The sequence below is a fragment of the Bubalus kerabau genome, chromosome 3 (assembly GCF_029407905.1).
Source record: "Bubalus kerabau isolate K-KA32 ecotype Philippines breed swamp buffalo chromosome 3, PCC_UOA_SB_1v2, whole genome shotgun sequence".
NCBI lineage: Eukaryota > Metazoa > Chordata > Mammalia > Artiodactyla > Bovidae > Bubalus > Bubalus kerabau.
In genome coordinates this window covers 37,977,489-37,994,632 of record NC_073626.1, presented here as the reverse complement: position 1 = coordinate 37,994,632, position 17,144 = coordinate 37,977,489, and the positions used below count along the sequence as shown (strand labels likewise).

General features: G+C 45.3%; 1 long non-coding RNA gene across 1 annotated transcript; it reads right to left on the bottom strand.

Moving 5' to 3' along the window:
- Positions 1–6,583: 6,583 nt before the first annotated feature.
- Positions 6,584–16,455, bottom strand: LOC129645928 (uncharacterized). Its single transcript, XR_008711587.1, has 2 exons — positions 10,235–16,455; positions 6,584–9,704 (listed from the first exon to the last, which is right to left on the bottom strand). It is a non-coding gene; the product is annotated as an uncharacterized LOC129645928 (long non-coding RNA).
- Between the last annotated feature and the right edge of the window lie 689 nt (positions 16,456–17,144).

Here is a 17,144-nt window from a genome sequence, read left to right as displayed (position 1 = left end):
GGAGAAGACTCTTGAGAGTCCCTTGGACTGCAAGGAGATCCAACCAGTCCATTCTGAAGGAGATCAGTCCTGGGATTTCTTTGGAAGGAATGATGCTGAAGCTGAAACTCCAGTACTCTGGCCACCTCATGCGAAGAGTTGACTCATTGGAAAAGACTCTTGATGCTGGGAGGGATTGGGGGCAGGAGGAGAAGGGGATGACAGAGGATGAGATGGCTGGATGGCATCACTGACTCAATGGACGTGAGTCTGAGTGAACTCCAGGAGTTGATGGACAGGGAGGCCTGGCGTGCTGCAATTCACGGGGTCGCAAAGAGTCGGACATGACTGAGCAACTGAACTGAACTGTGGAGGTAGTGGGTCAGCAGTGGACTGCCGCAGGGGCTTTAGGTGTAGCAGACTGGACGAGGTTGCCATTAACCCTACCATAGAGCCACCAGAACTTCCACAGGACTGGGAAACAGACTCTTGGAGGGCACAAACAAAACCTTGTACACACCAGGACCCAGGAGAAGAGGAGCAATGACCCCACAAGAGACTGATCCAGACTTGCCTATGAGTGTCCAGGAGTCTCCAGCAGAGGCATGGGTCACTGGTGGCCTGCTGCAGGGTTAGGAGCAGTGCATGCATAGGACCTTTTGAAGGAGGTCACCATTATCTTCATTACCTCCACCATACTTTGGCCTTAGGCCAAGCAACAAGGAAAAACAGCACCACTCATCAACAGAAAATTAAAGATTTACTGAGCACAGCCCCGCCCATCAGAATAAGACCCAGTTTCCCCACCCCCCACCCCAATCCCCAGTCTCTCCCATCAGGAAGCTTCCATAAGCCTCTTATGCTTTTCCAGAGGGCAGACAGAATGTAAACCACAATCACAGAAAACTAACCAATCTGATCATATGGACCACAGCCTTGTCTAATTCAATGAAACTATGAGCCATGCCGTATAGGGCCACCCCAGATGGATGGGTCATGGTAGAGAGTTCTGACAAAATGTGGCCTGCTGGAGAAGGGAACAGCAAACCACTTCAGCCTTCTTGCCTTGAGAACCCTGTGAACAGTATGAAAAGGCAAAAAGATAGGACACCGAAAGATGAACTCCCCAGGTCAGTAGGAGCCCAATATGCTGCTGGAGATAAGTGGAGAAATAGCTCCAGAAAGAATGAAGAGACAGAGCCAAAGCAGAAACACCACCCAGTTGTGGATGTGACTGGTAATGGAAGTAAAGTCCAATGCTATAAAGAGCAATATTGCATAGGAAGCTGGAATGTTAGGTCCATGAATCAAGGAAAATACAAAGTGGTCAAACAGATGGCAAGAGTGAACATCAACATTTTAGGAATCTGACTAAAATGGACTAGAGTGGGTGAATTTAACTCAGATGACCATGATTAATCTACTACTGTGGGCAAGAATCCCTCAGAAATGGAGTAATCCTCATAGTCAAAAGAGGGCAAAAGGCAATTTTTGGATGCAAGCTCAAAAATGACAGAATGATCCGTTTCCAAGGCAAACTATTCAATATCACAGTAATCCAAGTCTATGCCCCAACCAGTAGTGCTGAAGACATTGAATGGTTCTATGAAGACCTACAAGACCTTCTAGAACTAACACCCCCAAAAGATGTCCTTTTCATTATAGGGCACTCGAATGCAAAAGGAGAAAGTCGAGAGATACCTGGAGTAACAGACAAATTTGGCCTTGGAGTACAAAATGAAGCAGGGCAAAGACTAGTAGAGTTTTGCCAAGAGAATGCACTGGTCATAGCAAACACCCTCTTCCAACAATGCAAGAGAAGACTAAATCAGATTATAATCTTTTTGCAGCCAAAGATGGAGAAGATCTATATACAGTCAGCAAAAACAAGACTGGGAGCTGATTGTGGCTCAGATCATGAACTCCTTATTGCCAAATTCAGTCTGAAATTGAATAAAGTAGGGAAAACCACTAGACCATTCAGGTATGACCTAAATCAAATCCCTTACAATTATACAGTGGATGTGACAAAGAGATTCAAGGGATTAGATCTGATAGAGTGCCTGAAGAACTATGGACAGAGGTTTGTGACGTTGTACAGGAGGCAGTGATAAAGACCATCCCCAAGAAAGAAAAGGCAAAAGGCAAAATGGTTGTCTGAGAAGGCCTTAAAAATAGGTATGAAGAGAAAAGTGAAAAGCAAAGGAGAAAAGGAAAGATATTCCCATCTGAATGCAGAGTTCCAAAGAATAGCAAGGAGAGTTAAGAAAGCCTTCCTCAGTGATCAATGCAAAGAAACAGGAAAACAACCGACTGGGAAAGCCTAGAGATCTCTTCAAGACAATTGGAGATACCAAGGGAACATTTCATGCAAAGATAAGCACAATAAAGGACAGAAATGGTATGGACCTAACAAAAGCAGAAGATATTAAGAAGACGTGGCAAGAATACACAGCAGAACTGTACAAAAAAGATCTTCATGACCCAGATAACCATGGTGTGATCATTCACATAAAGCCAGACATCCTGGAATGCAAAGTCAAGTGGGCCTTAGGAAGCATCACTACGAACAAAGCTAGTGGAGGTGATGGAATTCCAGTTGAGCTCTTTCAAATCCTCAAAGATGATGCTGTGAAAGTGCTGCACTCAATATACCAGCAAATTTGGAAAACTCAGCAGTGGCCACAGGACTGGAAAAGGTCAGTTTTCATTCCAATCCCAAAGAAAGGCAATGCCAAAGAATGCTCAAACTACCGCACAATTGCACTCATCTCACACGCTAGCAAAGTAATGCTCAAAATTCTCCAAACCAGGCTTCAATGGTATGTGTACTGTGAAATTCCAGATGATCAAGCTGAATATAGAAGAGGCAGAGGAACCAGAGACTAAATTGCCAACATCCACTGGATCAAAAAAGCGAGTTCCAGAAAAACATCTACTTCTTTATTGACTATGCCACAGCCTTTGACTGTGTGGATCACAACAAGCTGTGGAAAATTCTTAAGAGATGGGAATACCAGACCACCTGACCTGTTCCTGAGAAATCTGTGTGCAGGTCAAGAAGCAACAGAACTGATCATGGAACAGACTGGTTCCAAATCAGGAAGGGAGTACATCATGCTGTATATTGTCACCCTATTTAACTTATAGACAGTACATCATGAGAAATGCTTGGCTGGAAGAAGCACAAGCTGGCATCACGTTTGCTGGGAAAAATATCAATAACCTCAGATATGCAGATGACACCACCCTTATGGCAGAAAGAACTAAAGAGCTTCTTGATACAAGTGAAAGCAGTGAGGAAGTTGGCTTAGAACTCAACATTCAGAAAACTGAGATCATGGCATCTGGTCCCATCACTTCATGGGAAATAAATGGGAAAACAATGGAAACTGACAGACTTCTTTTTGGTCTCCAAAATCACTGAAAATGGCGACTGCAGCCATGAAATTAAAAGACGCTCTTGGGAAAAGTTATGACCAAACTGATAGCATATTAAAAAGCAGAGACGTTACTTTGCCAACAAAGGTCCATCTAGTCAAAGCTATGGTTTTTCCAGTAGTCATGTATGGATGTGAGTTGGACTATAAAGAAAGCTGAGCACCAAAGAACTGATGCTGTTAGCTGGTGTTGAAGACTCTTGAGCATCCCTTGGACTGCAAGGAGATCCAACCAGTCCATCCTAAAGGAGATCAGTCCTCATTATTCATTGGAAGGACTGGTGCTGAAGCTGAAACACCAATACTTTGGCCACCTGCCACAAAAAAAACTGACTCATTAGAAAAGACCCTGATGCTGGGAAAGATTGAAGGCAGGATAAGAGGACGACAGAGGATGAGATGGATGGTGGCATTACCGACTCGATGGACATGAGTTTGAGCAAGCTCCGAGAGTTGGTGATGGACAAGGAAGCCTGGCATGCTGCAGTCCATGGGGTCGGAAAGAGTTGGACACGACTGAGTGACTGAAGTGAACCCTCCTGTTAGAAGAGGTGCCAGCATCTCAGCTAGGGAAAGCTGCTGTGTTGCAGATTGTTTGAAGAAAGAAAAGAAAACCACTCTAGGGATTGTTCTCTCCCTAGCAGGTGTAGAACAAGTTAATGTATCTCTTAAATTTGTGTTTGGTTTAGCATAGCATTCTGCTATCTGAGAATGTTGTCAGCGTTACACAGTGTAACTTCAGTTAACGTCAGAAGGGTGTCCAGCAGTAAGGAACGTTGCTTGAGGTTGTGTAATACATTAGTACTACAATTTTAAGATAAATAACCACATACTGATTAACTCATCTCAGAAATAAAACATTTTGCACAATGATCAATTCCCAGGTTGGCCTCAGCATGAGCTCATGTCCTCACTATCTGACATTTAAGTGAACAAGGCTGAGAGTTGACATGCGAGATACCCCAACCGATAAGCTGGGTTTTATTTTCAATTTCAGCCATGGCCTGAATCTGAAGCCTCTAGATTTCAGACCGCTCCATGCAGGCAACTCACTTCAAGCTGACAGCACCTTGCCCAGAGTAAGCCCTTTCTGCATTCACTTTCTGCTTCAAGGCTCCCAACTCTGGATGCAGGCAGGAGCATGCTAAGCTTTAAAGCAGCTCACACACACATAAAACTGATGGTTAAATATGCCCATCTCCTTATCCTTCAAGCAAATAAATCCTGGAGGTATTTAGTGAATCTGAAGGGGTCTCAGCAAAACTCAGCCCCTGATACTAACAACAGGGCTGCCAACGTTCTTTCTTCCATCTCCTACCCTACTCTGACCACAGCCCAAGTAAGATATCCCTACATGAGTCCACTCATTCTTAAGGGAATCCAGACTAAGACAATCCCTTCTTACTCAGCCAGATGAGGAACCCAGACTCAGAGGGGGTCAATTGAATTTTTATAATCAAGTTCGATTTGTTTTAAAAAAGTGTTTGGCTCAGGCAAGAAAGTCACTTAATATATACCCCAAGTTCATTTCAATCAACTAATGTTTGCCTTACAAATAGTCAAAGAAGCAAAAAGCAGGGGAGAAAGGGAAAAGGTATATCCAACTAAACCCAGATTTCCAAAGATCATGGAGAGACAAGCCTTCAATGAACAGTGTATGAAACAAGAAAACAAGTGGAGAGACTAGAGATGTCTTCAGGAAAATTGGAGATAAAGGAAACATGTTGCCCAAAGATGGGCATAATAAAGGACACAAAAGTTAGAGACCTAGATGCTAAAGGGAAGAGATGGAAAGACACAGACGAACTGTACAAAAAGATTCAAATGAACCCAATTCCTACGAAGGTGTGGTCAGCCACACAGCCAGACATTCTGGAGTGTGAAGTCAAGTGGGCCTTAGGAAGCACTGCTAATAAAGCTAGTGGATGTGACGAAATTCCAGTAGAACTATTCAATACTCGATGATGCCATCGAGATGGTGCATTCAACATGTCAGCAAATATGAAAGACCCAGCAGTGGCCACAGGACTGGAAAAGGTCAATCCTCATCCCGATTCCCAAGAAGGGTAGTACTACAGAATGTGCTAACCATTGGACAATTGCACTCATCTCCCACACTAGTAAGGTCATGCTTAAAATCTTGCATGCTAGGCTTCAGCATTATACAAACCAAAACTTCCCGATGTCCCAGCTGGGTTTAGAAAAGGAAGAGGAACCAGAGATCAAGTTGATAACATTTGCTGGATCATAGAGAAAGCAATTCCAGAGAACATCTACCTCTGCTTCATCAACTACGCCAAAGCTTTTGACTGTGTGGATCATAATAACCTATGTATGGAAAGCTCTATAAAGAGATGGGAGTACCAGACCATCTTACTTGTCTCCTGAGAAACCCGTATTCAGGTCCAGCAGTAACAATGAGAACCCTCTGCAAAACTGGTTCAAGATTGAGAAAGGAGTAAGACAGGACTGTCTGCTGTCACCCTGTTTGTTTAATCTATATGCTGAGTACATCATGCGAAATGCTGGGCTGGATGCGTTACAAGCTGGAATCAAGATAGGTGGAAGAAACATCAAAAACCTCAGATATGCAGATGATACCACTCTAATGGCAGAAAGCAAAGAGGAACTCAAGTGCCTCTTGATGAGGGTGAAGGAGGAGTGTGAGAGAGCTAGCTTAAAACTACATGTTAAAAAAAACTAAGATCATGGCATCCGGCCCCATAACTCATGGCAAATAGGAGAAAAGGTGGTAGTGACTGATTTCCTCTTCTTGGGCTCTAAAATCACTGCAGATGGTGACTGCAGACATGAAGTCAGAAGATGTTTGCTTCTTGGCAGGAAAGCAATGACAAACCTAGACAGCGTATTGAAAAGTAGAGACATTACTCTGCCGACAAAGATCCATATGTCAAGGCTGTGGTCTTCTCAGTGGTCAAGTGTGGTTGTGAGAGCTGGACTGTAAAGAAGGCAGAGTGCTGGAGAAGACTCCTGAGAGTTCCTTGAACAGCAAGGAGAGCAAACCAGTCCATCTTAAGGGAAATCAACCCTGAATATTCAATGGAAGGACTGACGCTGAAACTCCGGTATTTTGGTCATTGATACAAATAGGCAACTCATAGGAAAAGTCCCTGATGCTGGGAAAAATCGAGGGCAGGAGAAGAGGGTATCAGAGGATGAGATGGTTGGATGGCATCACCGATGCAATGGACATGAACTTGGGCAAACCTCAGGAGATGGTGAGGGACAGAGGCCTGGTGTGCTACAGTCTATGAGGTCACAAAGAGTTGGACACAGCTGGGTGACTGAACACCACAATGGTTGCCTACCACTGCTCAGGGACTTGTCACACACAGTCACATCAAGTTTATAAGGGGTAAGTTTTAGGAAGATAGAACCGTTAGGGAAACTAGTCTTATTTAGGCTTCAGAGACAAAGAACAGGCCTCTGACCTTGCTTCTATGCTGCGTGGACACTGCCCTGACTGCCTGCCGTGAGTACAAGCCTGGCAGCACCATAGACAAGATAAGGGAAAAATCTTAGACTGAGGCCTGGAGGATGTCCAGCCAACCAAGCCCTAGGCTTAACATTTCAAGTTTTACATGACAGAACCAACAGCATTAACACCAAGCCAGAGCTGCAATTTGCTCACAGACTGACTATCAGTTTGCATCCTGGGATTATAAGCAGGAACCCCAAACTGCAATTTTTGAAGTCTCACCCACAGAGCAGACACTGTGGAGGCCTGTCCCCAACTGGGACTCCAGATGTGATGTGTCATGGGACTTCTCAGCACTATTTGAGTCTGGATGTTGGTCAAAACCCAATTTGGTGATGCATCCTCTATTTCCTTTAATGTTAGTATATTGAAAGTAAGCTAGATAATTCTCTAATATTGGTATTATTTGTATATAATGAATGGCTTATTTTGTTAACAAATCCTTTGAACCTGAGATGAAAGTGAAAACTTGCAGCAAAAGGACCAAGTCTGAAGCACCTCAAGAATCATAAGTTAAATTCCAGCACTTTTCCAACAAGGAGAACGGAGTCTGCCCAGACCTCTCACTTCTCCCATGTACTTTGTTACCCAGGTCTGACCCAGCTCTTTCCCCACATCTTAGACCTGAAAATGTCTCTTGAAAAGAGGGTTAAGCCTTTGTGGAACTTAACAGCAGGAGTTGGAAATAGACATTTGATAAAAGCACACCCCATAGAAACTTCAGAGGTATTGTCTTAAAGCAAGTGAGATGGTGGTTGGTGGTGAGCAAGTAAAGAGGAACTAAGTCTATCCAGTCATTTCAAGGCAGCAGGCTCTGGAGAAAGACATACACATGTACATATTAAAGGATTCTCCAAACAAGTCCACCTTGACATTACTTGATGGAACTACTAACTACAAGGTCTGTTAGTGGTGTTCACTTCAGCATGAAATGCTTCAACCCTCCAGACTCCAAACTCACACTGTCACCCCACTAGGGCCCTACACTGCAGAATTTCACTGCCAGACATTCTAGAATCCTGAGCACGACTAAGTAGCTGATGAATATTCTCTTTAATCACAAAAGAGAAGTCTCTTATGTAAGTCTGCACGGAGTTGCTTATAAGCCTGAGTAGGCATTAACAGCCCAGTTACCCAACTCCTATGCAATTCAAGACTTTGACAGTGGCAATATTAAATCTTTCCCCTTGAATTTCATATGAAAGTTAAAGCTTCAGCCATAAGACTTAGAGCTAGATCTATTAAATTGCTACTTAATAGTCTTGAAGCTGCAGGCTGGTGAGTTATTAGGCATGCACGTAGGCTGCTTTTAACAGAGCTGAGTGCCTCAGGGTGAGGTCAGAATGAAATTTCTAGAAGGGTTCTCAGCAGGTTGAGTTTCTTAGGGTTTCACCTACTATAAGAAAGCATACTAACAAGTCCATGGAATATCTAGTTTGGAGGAGCTCATAGGAAGGTGGCCGGTCCTAAACATCTGTCCAGATAGAGCTAGTTTCAAAGAATCTCAGAAAGCTCATAAACCAGCTTCAAATAGTTACTATTAGTGTTACTTCCTAGTTCCTGTCAACTTTCTAGTCTCAGAACTTCAAGTTTGAAACAATGGTGGATCTGAACAAAGGGAAAATATACACAGTCCAGAAGACCAGAGATATTGGGTAGAGGCTAAGATGTAAATAACTGGTCAAGTTAGCAGGGACCATTTGCAAACACAGCTGGAGCGGGTGATAGGAGCCTGGGGCATTCTCTTTCCAAACGCAACTTCCCAGCATCCCCAGACTGGCAGAGTAGGTACAGAGAAGGCCCCCGTTTTGAAGATCTAGGTCTGGTCTCACCTGAAAGCATCTCTAACAAGATATGCCTTTTGATGGTGTAAATGTTTATGACTAGTTTATGCCCCATTTCTCGTAGCAGAATCTTGGCCGGTCACCCCCTGCACAGCCATGGTAAGGGGTATCTGAGGCCCTTGGGTTGTTACAGCCTCTGCTGAAGCCTTTATCCTCGAGTCTTCCTCTCACCACATATCCTGCTCTTGGCTTCTGCTCTGATTAACTCTACCTGTTAAACCCTGCCATCTGATACTGCTTCTTTGGAGAGGGCATTCCTTCCACTAGGACACCTCACGTTGCCTCTTTAACCCCATTGCACCCACAAGACTGCCTTCTCTGCTGCTTATCCAACTCCAGGGGTGGTACTGAGTTACTTGTAGTTGGATCTGGGTAGCTCCAATATGAACCAATTCCAAGCACAACCTTCATCCTGTTCAATTTAGCAAGAGATGAGAGACCCTTTAGTACCTTCTCCCCACAGTGCTTCCAGCTCCAGCACCTTACACCTCCCACTCCTTTGACAGATCAGCAGGTTCTCCTCACATGCTGCCCCTCAACGAGGGCCATTGGCATTGCTGTGAGCATGCCAGGAGGAGGTCCTATCACAGAGAATGTTGACAATCAACCCACTTTAGCAGTTAGCCCAGGAGGTGGGACTGACACTCCTGCCAGTCAGCATGAATGTTTGCCTCTTGTTAATTAGATCATCTGTATCTTCATTTCTAAGTGGTTATGTAAAAGGTGCAAATAGCTCATTAAGCCAGAGGAGAGATCGCTAGAACAAATTTTTCCAGCTCAATACAAAACAGAACAGATACTCCCATCTCTCACTTGTGGTATATCCCAAGGTAGTTTCTCAGAAGTTGTCATGTCTAATGCCGGATGGATGAGGGGGAGTCCTTCTGAGTGTGCACATAGGTCCTTAAGCAACAATGATGCTCATGAGACTGAGGATTGGACCTGGCCAGGAAAGGAAGAAAACAGGCCTCAGGTAGCAATACGGAGGTCTACAGATCCTCTTGAAGGTAGAAGGCTTGAGGACACAGTTTAGCAACAGGAGAGGTGGGTATAGAGAGCTTGTCAACACCCCCACCCATACCTGCCCACTACTAACCAAATGACACCCAGAGGAATTTGACTTGGGTGAACTGGGCAGGTGGGAAACCTTGTCCTTCACTTGAATTCTTCCCAGTTAAGCCCCTTAGTAGTTAACTATCTGAAAAAGCAGCTCAGATCGAGTTCATTCTCTTTAAAAATGCATGACACAGAACAAGAGTTCATCCATGCCAAAGCACCAATGGGATGAATTTAAGGAGACCATGTCCCCAGTCACTGAGAGCTCCAGTCCTAAGTGATCAGGTCCAGTAATGCACAAGTTGGTGGACTTCCAGTATTTATCAATTGTGATTCAAAGGGAGAATTTGGTTCTCAAAAGCTTTGAGATTTTTTTCTAATCACTTAAGACGTATGCCTACTTGCACAACACCTACCCAAACAGTAGCAACTGGGGAGCAGGCATACGAGATTACTCGAGCAACACTAGACCATGGCACTGCTGAAGATCTGAAGCTTCACTGCTGCTCTCCACATGAAGCGAGGCAGGCTGCAACATGCAACTCCCTGGCTGGAGATGAAAAATAGGACTGACTTCCCAACAAAGCACCAGAGGAAGAACCCCACAGCCAGAAGTGCACTCAGTCCTGAAAGAGCTTGGAGCCAGTTCCTATAGTGCCCCTCACAGATCCCACCTGCCCTCCCACCTCCAGCCATATGCAATGAACAGGGTCAGGTGGGACCCGTGGACTCAAGCTGACGTTAATTTTCTACCCTTCTTTCCTGCTTGAGGGCAGTGTTTGTGTCTCTTTTCTAGCTAGGTAGAGCAGATCTCCAGGAGATTGTTCTGTCAGGCAAGATACTTCTCTTGAAAACCTCAGACCCTTTTCCTCCATACCCAACACCCCAAACCTGGGAGAGAAAACTCATGAAAGCAGGGAGCCCCCTAGAACTGGGTCCTTTAATGCTTACCCTTCAAGGTAAGTCTACAGATGCCTCCACTGGTTTGTTACCCTGTAAGCGATTCTGCTGGTTACTCACTGGTTTTTCTGTCTCTCCAGTTTTCAGGACAGAATTTTGTCCTGTGATTTCAAGCCTCTGATCTAAAAGTTGTTGATTCATTTCGTTCCTCACTCCTCTCCTTACAGCAAAAGTCAACTTTCCAAGCTCTTTTCATTTGGGGGCAGAGAGTCAGAGTTAGGTTAACTTAGAGTATCTCAAGTCAGCAAAGAGGGTGACAATCAGGGACATTTCATTGAAATCTTTTGTACTGGCTTAGAACAAGATTCCCTTTGTGTTAATATTTCAAGGGATGGAAACCTGAAGTCCTGTTCCATTCTATTATTGAAGCAAGGAAGGCCTTTTTAGGAAATTCCAGGGGCCCTGAGGAGGGCCATTGGCCAACTAGGTATGAAGCAAGTCTTTAACTTACAAGATAGTCTAAAATGGGCAGAAAAACTGCAACATCCTTGATACAAAGTGCTCCTTTCCAAAAAAGGAAAGTAATTGGGAGATTGATATTTTTTTAAAAAAGACTTTATAGGAAAAACTCATTCTGAAGTTAGGAGTATGGACAGATCTGCAGGATCTCAAGCTTCCCTGGGATTCTCATCTTGAATTGAGGAAGTAAAAGCAGAAACCCTTTACTCTTAAGATTTTCCTTCTACCAATTAGGTTTTCCCCACTTCCCTGGTGGCTCAGATGGTAAAGAATCTACCCGTGCAGTGCAGGAGACCTGGGTTGCACCCCTGGGTCGAGATGATCCCCTGGAGACAAGAATAGCTACACACTCCAGTATTCTTGCCTGGAGAATTCCAGAGACAGAGGAGCCAGGTGGGCTACAGTCCATGGGGGTGGCAAAGAGTTACAACTGAAGGACTCCCACACTAAAGAGAAATTCAGATGCTGACTGTTAAGTGAAGGGGTTGTGAAGATTTAAAGCAAGTTCCGGAAGAGTCTGTAGTGGTTAAGACCCTTGGGTCTCTGGAAGTGGTTGAAATAGCCTTCCTGTCCCCAAAGAAGGTCACTGGGACATCCCAGAGGGGTGAGAGGAACCCAGGGACGATTGATAGTGAAACAAGAGCAAGGTTTCAGTTTGCCTTTCACCTCAAGTTCCCTGAAGAATGGCACTGAAACATGTATTATATATGAAATGTAGTCGCCAGTCCAAGTTCAATGCATGATACTGGATGCTTGGGGCTAGTGCACTGGGATGACCCAGAGGGATGGTATGGGGAGGCAGGAGGGAGGAGGGTTCAGGATGGGGAACACACGTATACCTGTGGCGGATTCCTGTTGATATATGGCAAAACCAATACAATATTGTAAAGTTAAAAAAACTGATGGTCTTTAGTTTAAAGCAGAACAAACAATTCAATGTTGTGAAGCCTATCTCCCCACCCAGGGCTTCCTTTTAGTCCGAGACTGTCATTCAAATCTATATTTCCTCAAGTCACCCTAACACAGTTGGGGCTGCCATAGGGCCACCACTTGTAATATCAGACTAGACACGCTATGAGCTGGTCCAAAGTCTGCCCCAGGCCGATGGAGCCTGATGGGCCAGAGAACAGGGAGTCAAGTGTTCAGAGCCCAGGCCATCTCTGTAGAGGCCCATGGCTTATGACACGAGTCCAGCTCTAGAAACCTGAGCTGCCCTCAAGAGGGCCTTCTCCCCTGGGGCACAAGCAGGGAGGTTCCCTTATTCCTCAAGGAGTGGCTTCTGTTCTTCCTGCCAGGAGGCCTGAGCTTGAGGAGAACCTAGCTAATGAACCCCCACTACCTGTCACCCACCACTGGCCCCAGGATAAGCCTGAGCTACAACAAAGGCTATATAGTTTAGTGATAGAGAGGAGACCCCAGGAACCAACTTAGAAGAGGGAGATGCTGCCAAGGTAAGGCTTGAGGGTAGATTACACTAAATAAGGAGCTATGCAGAGGAGAGAAGCCTTTCCAACAACCTTGGATGGAACAGGTATCCATCGACTTGGGCAGGTAAATGAGTACTGGCCTGTGTGTAGTCATAGGACTGGCAGTAAGTCAAACTTCCCATGATCATCACCGAAGCCTCATAGCTCAGTTAGCTTTTTAGCTCACCCATTGTAACAGGTCAGATGCTTAGAGAATTTAAGCAACTTATTCAAGACATGAGAAATAAAAGGCAGAAACCAGGCTCAAGCAGTATGTGCCCGAGGTCTGTGACCTCAACCTTTCAGTTTTAAGACCCTCCATGGCAAAAGAATGTGGTGAGCCAATTTCGAGAGCCTGGGAGCCAAGCTTTGTCACGAGCAGCTTCCCTATGGCTAATCTACAGTCTAGATTCTGCCTAGTTCTGGACCATCTTCCTTTCCACTCAGGAGTCCCCTGGTATGAAGGAAATAGAATACAGCAAGTCCAGACAAGCAGTTGGACTTAACAGTCCAGTAGCAGCAACAGCTGGCAGCCCTGTGTCGACACTTAGCACACTCCTACCTGGCTGCCAGCTGAGTGAAGCTAGGACCGCCCCCACCCCCACACACAGGACTATAATGTGTGACTGTGTCACCTAGGCAAAGTTGGTTCTGAGTCATGGCCCAGACTATTGCACAATACCCAGGCCCTTTCATAGGCTCTGGCACATATCAGACTGGGTTTAAGCTCCCACCATGTGCCCATCATCCTTTTGCCTCCCCCAGGGACTTGGCACTAAACCGAGTGCTAGGGCTGAATGAGTTCCTGGCTTATTACGAGATAAAGCTACAGCTCTGGCTACACACCACTGAGGCTAAGAACTCAGGTTGTAGCCAGCGGTACTTGTAAGACTCTAGCCTCTCTATAGATGTCCTAATTCCTTGTCAACAAGGAATCCAGCAAAGACACTTCAATCTAGAAGATCAAGATTCTATTGGTCCCCCTGCTTTCAGTCTTTAGGGCAGAAAAAGCTTCAGGTTAGCTGGCCCAGCTCTGACCGTGTTAGAAAGTCAGCTATACTTTGAACCCTGAGCACTTAACAAGTAAGTTTCATCCAGACCTTAAGATGTGGCATTTGAAGCAATTTTTCAGGACAAGAACAAACCCATACAATCTGGATAGTCTGCCTGGGTAGGGGAGGGAGCTACGCAAGCATGAGGTACCAAGTTGGATTCAGAGAGTCTGCCAGGCTACAGGAAGGTTATAACATACAACAGGAGTTTCATGCTACAGGGAAGAAGGTGCCAAGTAAGACGCTTGTGGCACAGAACCCCATGAGCCCTGCACTAACTCTGTGAGGCAGTCTATGGAGCAGCAGCTAGAATATATTAAGCACACACCATGATGGGTACTGGTCTACAGTCTCCTATCACCACAGGATCTGTTTAAGCCAGTTTCCCAGAGATTGGTAACTTGCCCAGGTTCTCAGAGCTAGTAAGTGACAGAGCCAGGGAAAGAACCCAGGTGAGCTCCAGCCCGTATCCTGTCATACCACATGACTATGAAGGTCTTTCCGTGAGACCAAGGCTCTCGTCAAGTGGCTCCGCAGAAAGACCTGAAAGCAGACAGATTCCGAACCCCAACACTCCCACCTCCAAGGTCAACAATTTCGATGGAAGCTTTGTCTTCAGAGGAGCTGCTTTAGAAACTGATGGGTAAGCCCTCACCAAGTTTGACCCAAAACTGGTTCAGCTGGACGAACTCCACATCAACTGGTCATGCCCAGTTATCAGGTGAGGTCAGCACCACCCACTCGTTTCCCACTTCAGCAGATTGAACTGCATCTTGGCCCCAGGTTCTCCCACTTTTCAGGCCAGCCCATGTGGTCAGTTGCCTGCTCACTCGCCTAGAGTTCTTCTGCACACTTAGGACTTGCCTTGCTTCTCTAGAGCCTTCTGCCAGTTGGAGTTTAATACTGAGCCCTTCCACACAGTCACCACAGTTGATACAGGCTCTATAAGCTACTCTTCATGTGAGCGAGGACCTACAATCTAGACCTATGCCAGCAGGGAGCCCCCAGGAGCCCTTTACCTATGATCCTATTAGAGAAACTCTAGTCAGTCCAGTTTCTACTTGGGCGCTCCCCTAGAGTGGATCCTCGCCCTCCCCAGGAGGATTTGAACAGCACAGACTATAGGAAAAAACCATCTCCAAGGGCTGATGGCTTAATTATGACCTGCTGTCCCAGTTCAACTCATACTGATATTCTTTTCAGCTGGGGAAATCCATGAGTCCCCAAACATTTTAGTTTTTGCCAGATTTGAGTTCACATCTGTGCTGCATTTGCCAATAGCAAGTCTACTCTGTAGTACCCTATTCCCCGAGGAAAAACTTTAGGATGCTTAAGGAAAACAAGTGGGAGTGCCTCACCTCTGAGACCTGACCACAGAAGCCAGGCCACAGGTTGTTTGAAAACACGTTTGAGCAGGAAAGCTTCATCACCCTATCACAGGAAGGGCTAATGCTGAGTCACTGCTTGCTGAAGTTTGAGTTTTTGGCTTTGGGGAGAAAAGTCACCCCCTTCAGTGCATATACTCCAACTCAGGGTCCCATGCTCTTCATGTGAGCTTAGAGTTCATACCCGTGGAGCTAGGCAGAGATAGTTTCCCTCCATCCCTTCTGCCTGTTGATATAGGCCGTTAGTCCCTGGAATAACCCACTCCCAGAAAGATCTTTCCTGGGAGAAAAAGACAGCTTCCCAAAGAAACTGTAGCTCTGTTTTACGTACCAGGATTTTTTTTTTTTTTAAAGGCTTCAAATTGGTAAAAGAAAACCCCTGAAGAAAGATTTTTACACAAAGGTTGATGTGGGGCCTTGAGCCAAGGAATTCAGACAGTCTCTCAAGAAAATTCTCTCCGAAAGCCTCTAGAAGGAATCACAGCTTTACCAACACCTTGATTTTAGTTTTGTAGAGACCCCTTTTTCACACTTCTGACCTCCAGAACGTTAGTAAATCGGTACTGTTTTAAGTCACACACAGAGGCTTTTCAGATGTAAGAAAGCAAGCAGAGAAGGGAAAAAAAATTAAATCCCTGGGAGAAAGAGGCAGGGTTTGTGTTTCTTATGACCCCAGGACTATCTGTGAAGAAAACAGAAGAGAAAATCCACACAGAACAGCACTAACCGAGACTGGTGTGTGGAGACAGCGAGCCCTACACCCCTATTCCCAGAGTTTTCTCTTCTGAAACAAAAGGAAGCTTTATACCCTACCCTCTAGGCTTATTAATCTGCTTTCCCTACTCCAACCCTGAGAAACCTTCAGCAGCCACAACCACCCCAACCAAACAGCACTGAGGCGCACACTGCGGATTTTATAGGCTATAGCGACTAGTCCCACCCCACTACCCCAAAGCACTCTGGGTGGGCAGCGGTTCCTCTGTTTCTCATTGGCTCCCTCTCTCTCAATCAGCAGATTGTCTCCACCCTCCTTGCTCATTTCCTGTCTGTAAGTCACCAACCGCAGTGTAAGCAAGGGGAGGTTTTAACAGTCTGCACTCAACCCTCGCCTAAAAATGTGACTTCTCCTGTTTTTAGGCAAGATTCCAGAAGCAATCTTGATTGGAAAAAGAGGCAGCCTCTTCACAGACAGAATATATCATTCTTTTTCTATGTTCACCCAACCATCTGAATCAGGGCTGTTTCCTGGAAATTATGTTTGAGAAGATCTTGATGAGAGCCTTGGAGTCTGTGGTTTCCCAGAGGCACCGTCAAGATGTATGTCTTTAAGGAAGCCAGCATCCTACTAAAAGGTGGTATTGAACAATTCCCTTCTAAGAAATAGGCTTCTGTTTACCTGTTATGGTTATCCCCGTATTCCCAATTGCTCCTTTGGATTTGAGTTTCTCCAGCAGCTGCCTCAAATAAGTGTTATTTCTGGAAAAGAAAGAAAAGTGCAGCGTTTAGGAGGAGGTGGCCGCATTCTGATCTTCACCACGTCTCTGCACTTAGGGAATGAACCACAGGTGGGAAGTAGCTTTCATAAGTCAATTCACCTGAGTCAGTTTGAGTTTGGCCACGTTCCCCTTCTGGTCCTGAGTGAGGTCACAGGAAAGAGGAGCCTTTTGATGAGAGGAACTGGGGTGTTTGAGGTGATGAAAGTTTGAGGGCAGCCAGAAGATAGTGGGAACACACAAAACTTTTGCCAAGAAGGCAGCTGTGTGTGCACCATGCCTGTGGTAAGTGAACTTAATATAAGATACCCACCCTGGGATCAGAAAAACTTCAAGAAAGGAAAAAGCAATTGGGGCTGGTGCACTGGGACGACCCAGAGGGATGGAATGGGGAGGGAGGAGGGAGGAGGGTTCAAAAATAAATAAATAAATAAACTCGGTGGTTAATTCTCTTGTTGCTTATTTGAAAGCTGATTCCATAAGCATTGTTTCCTAATCAAAGTAACTGTTG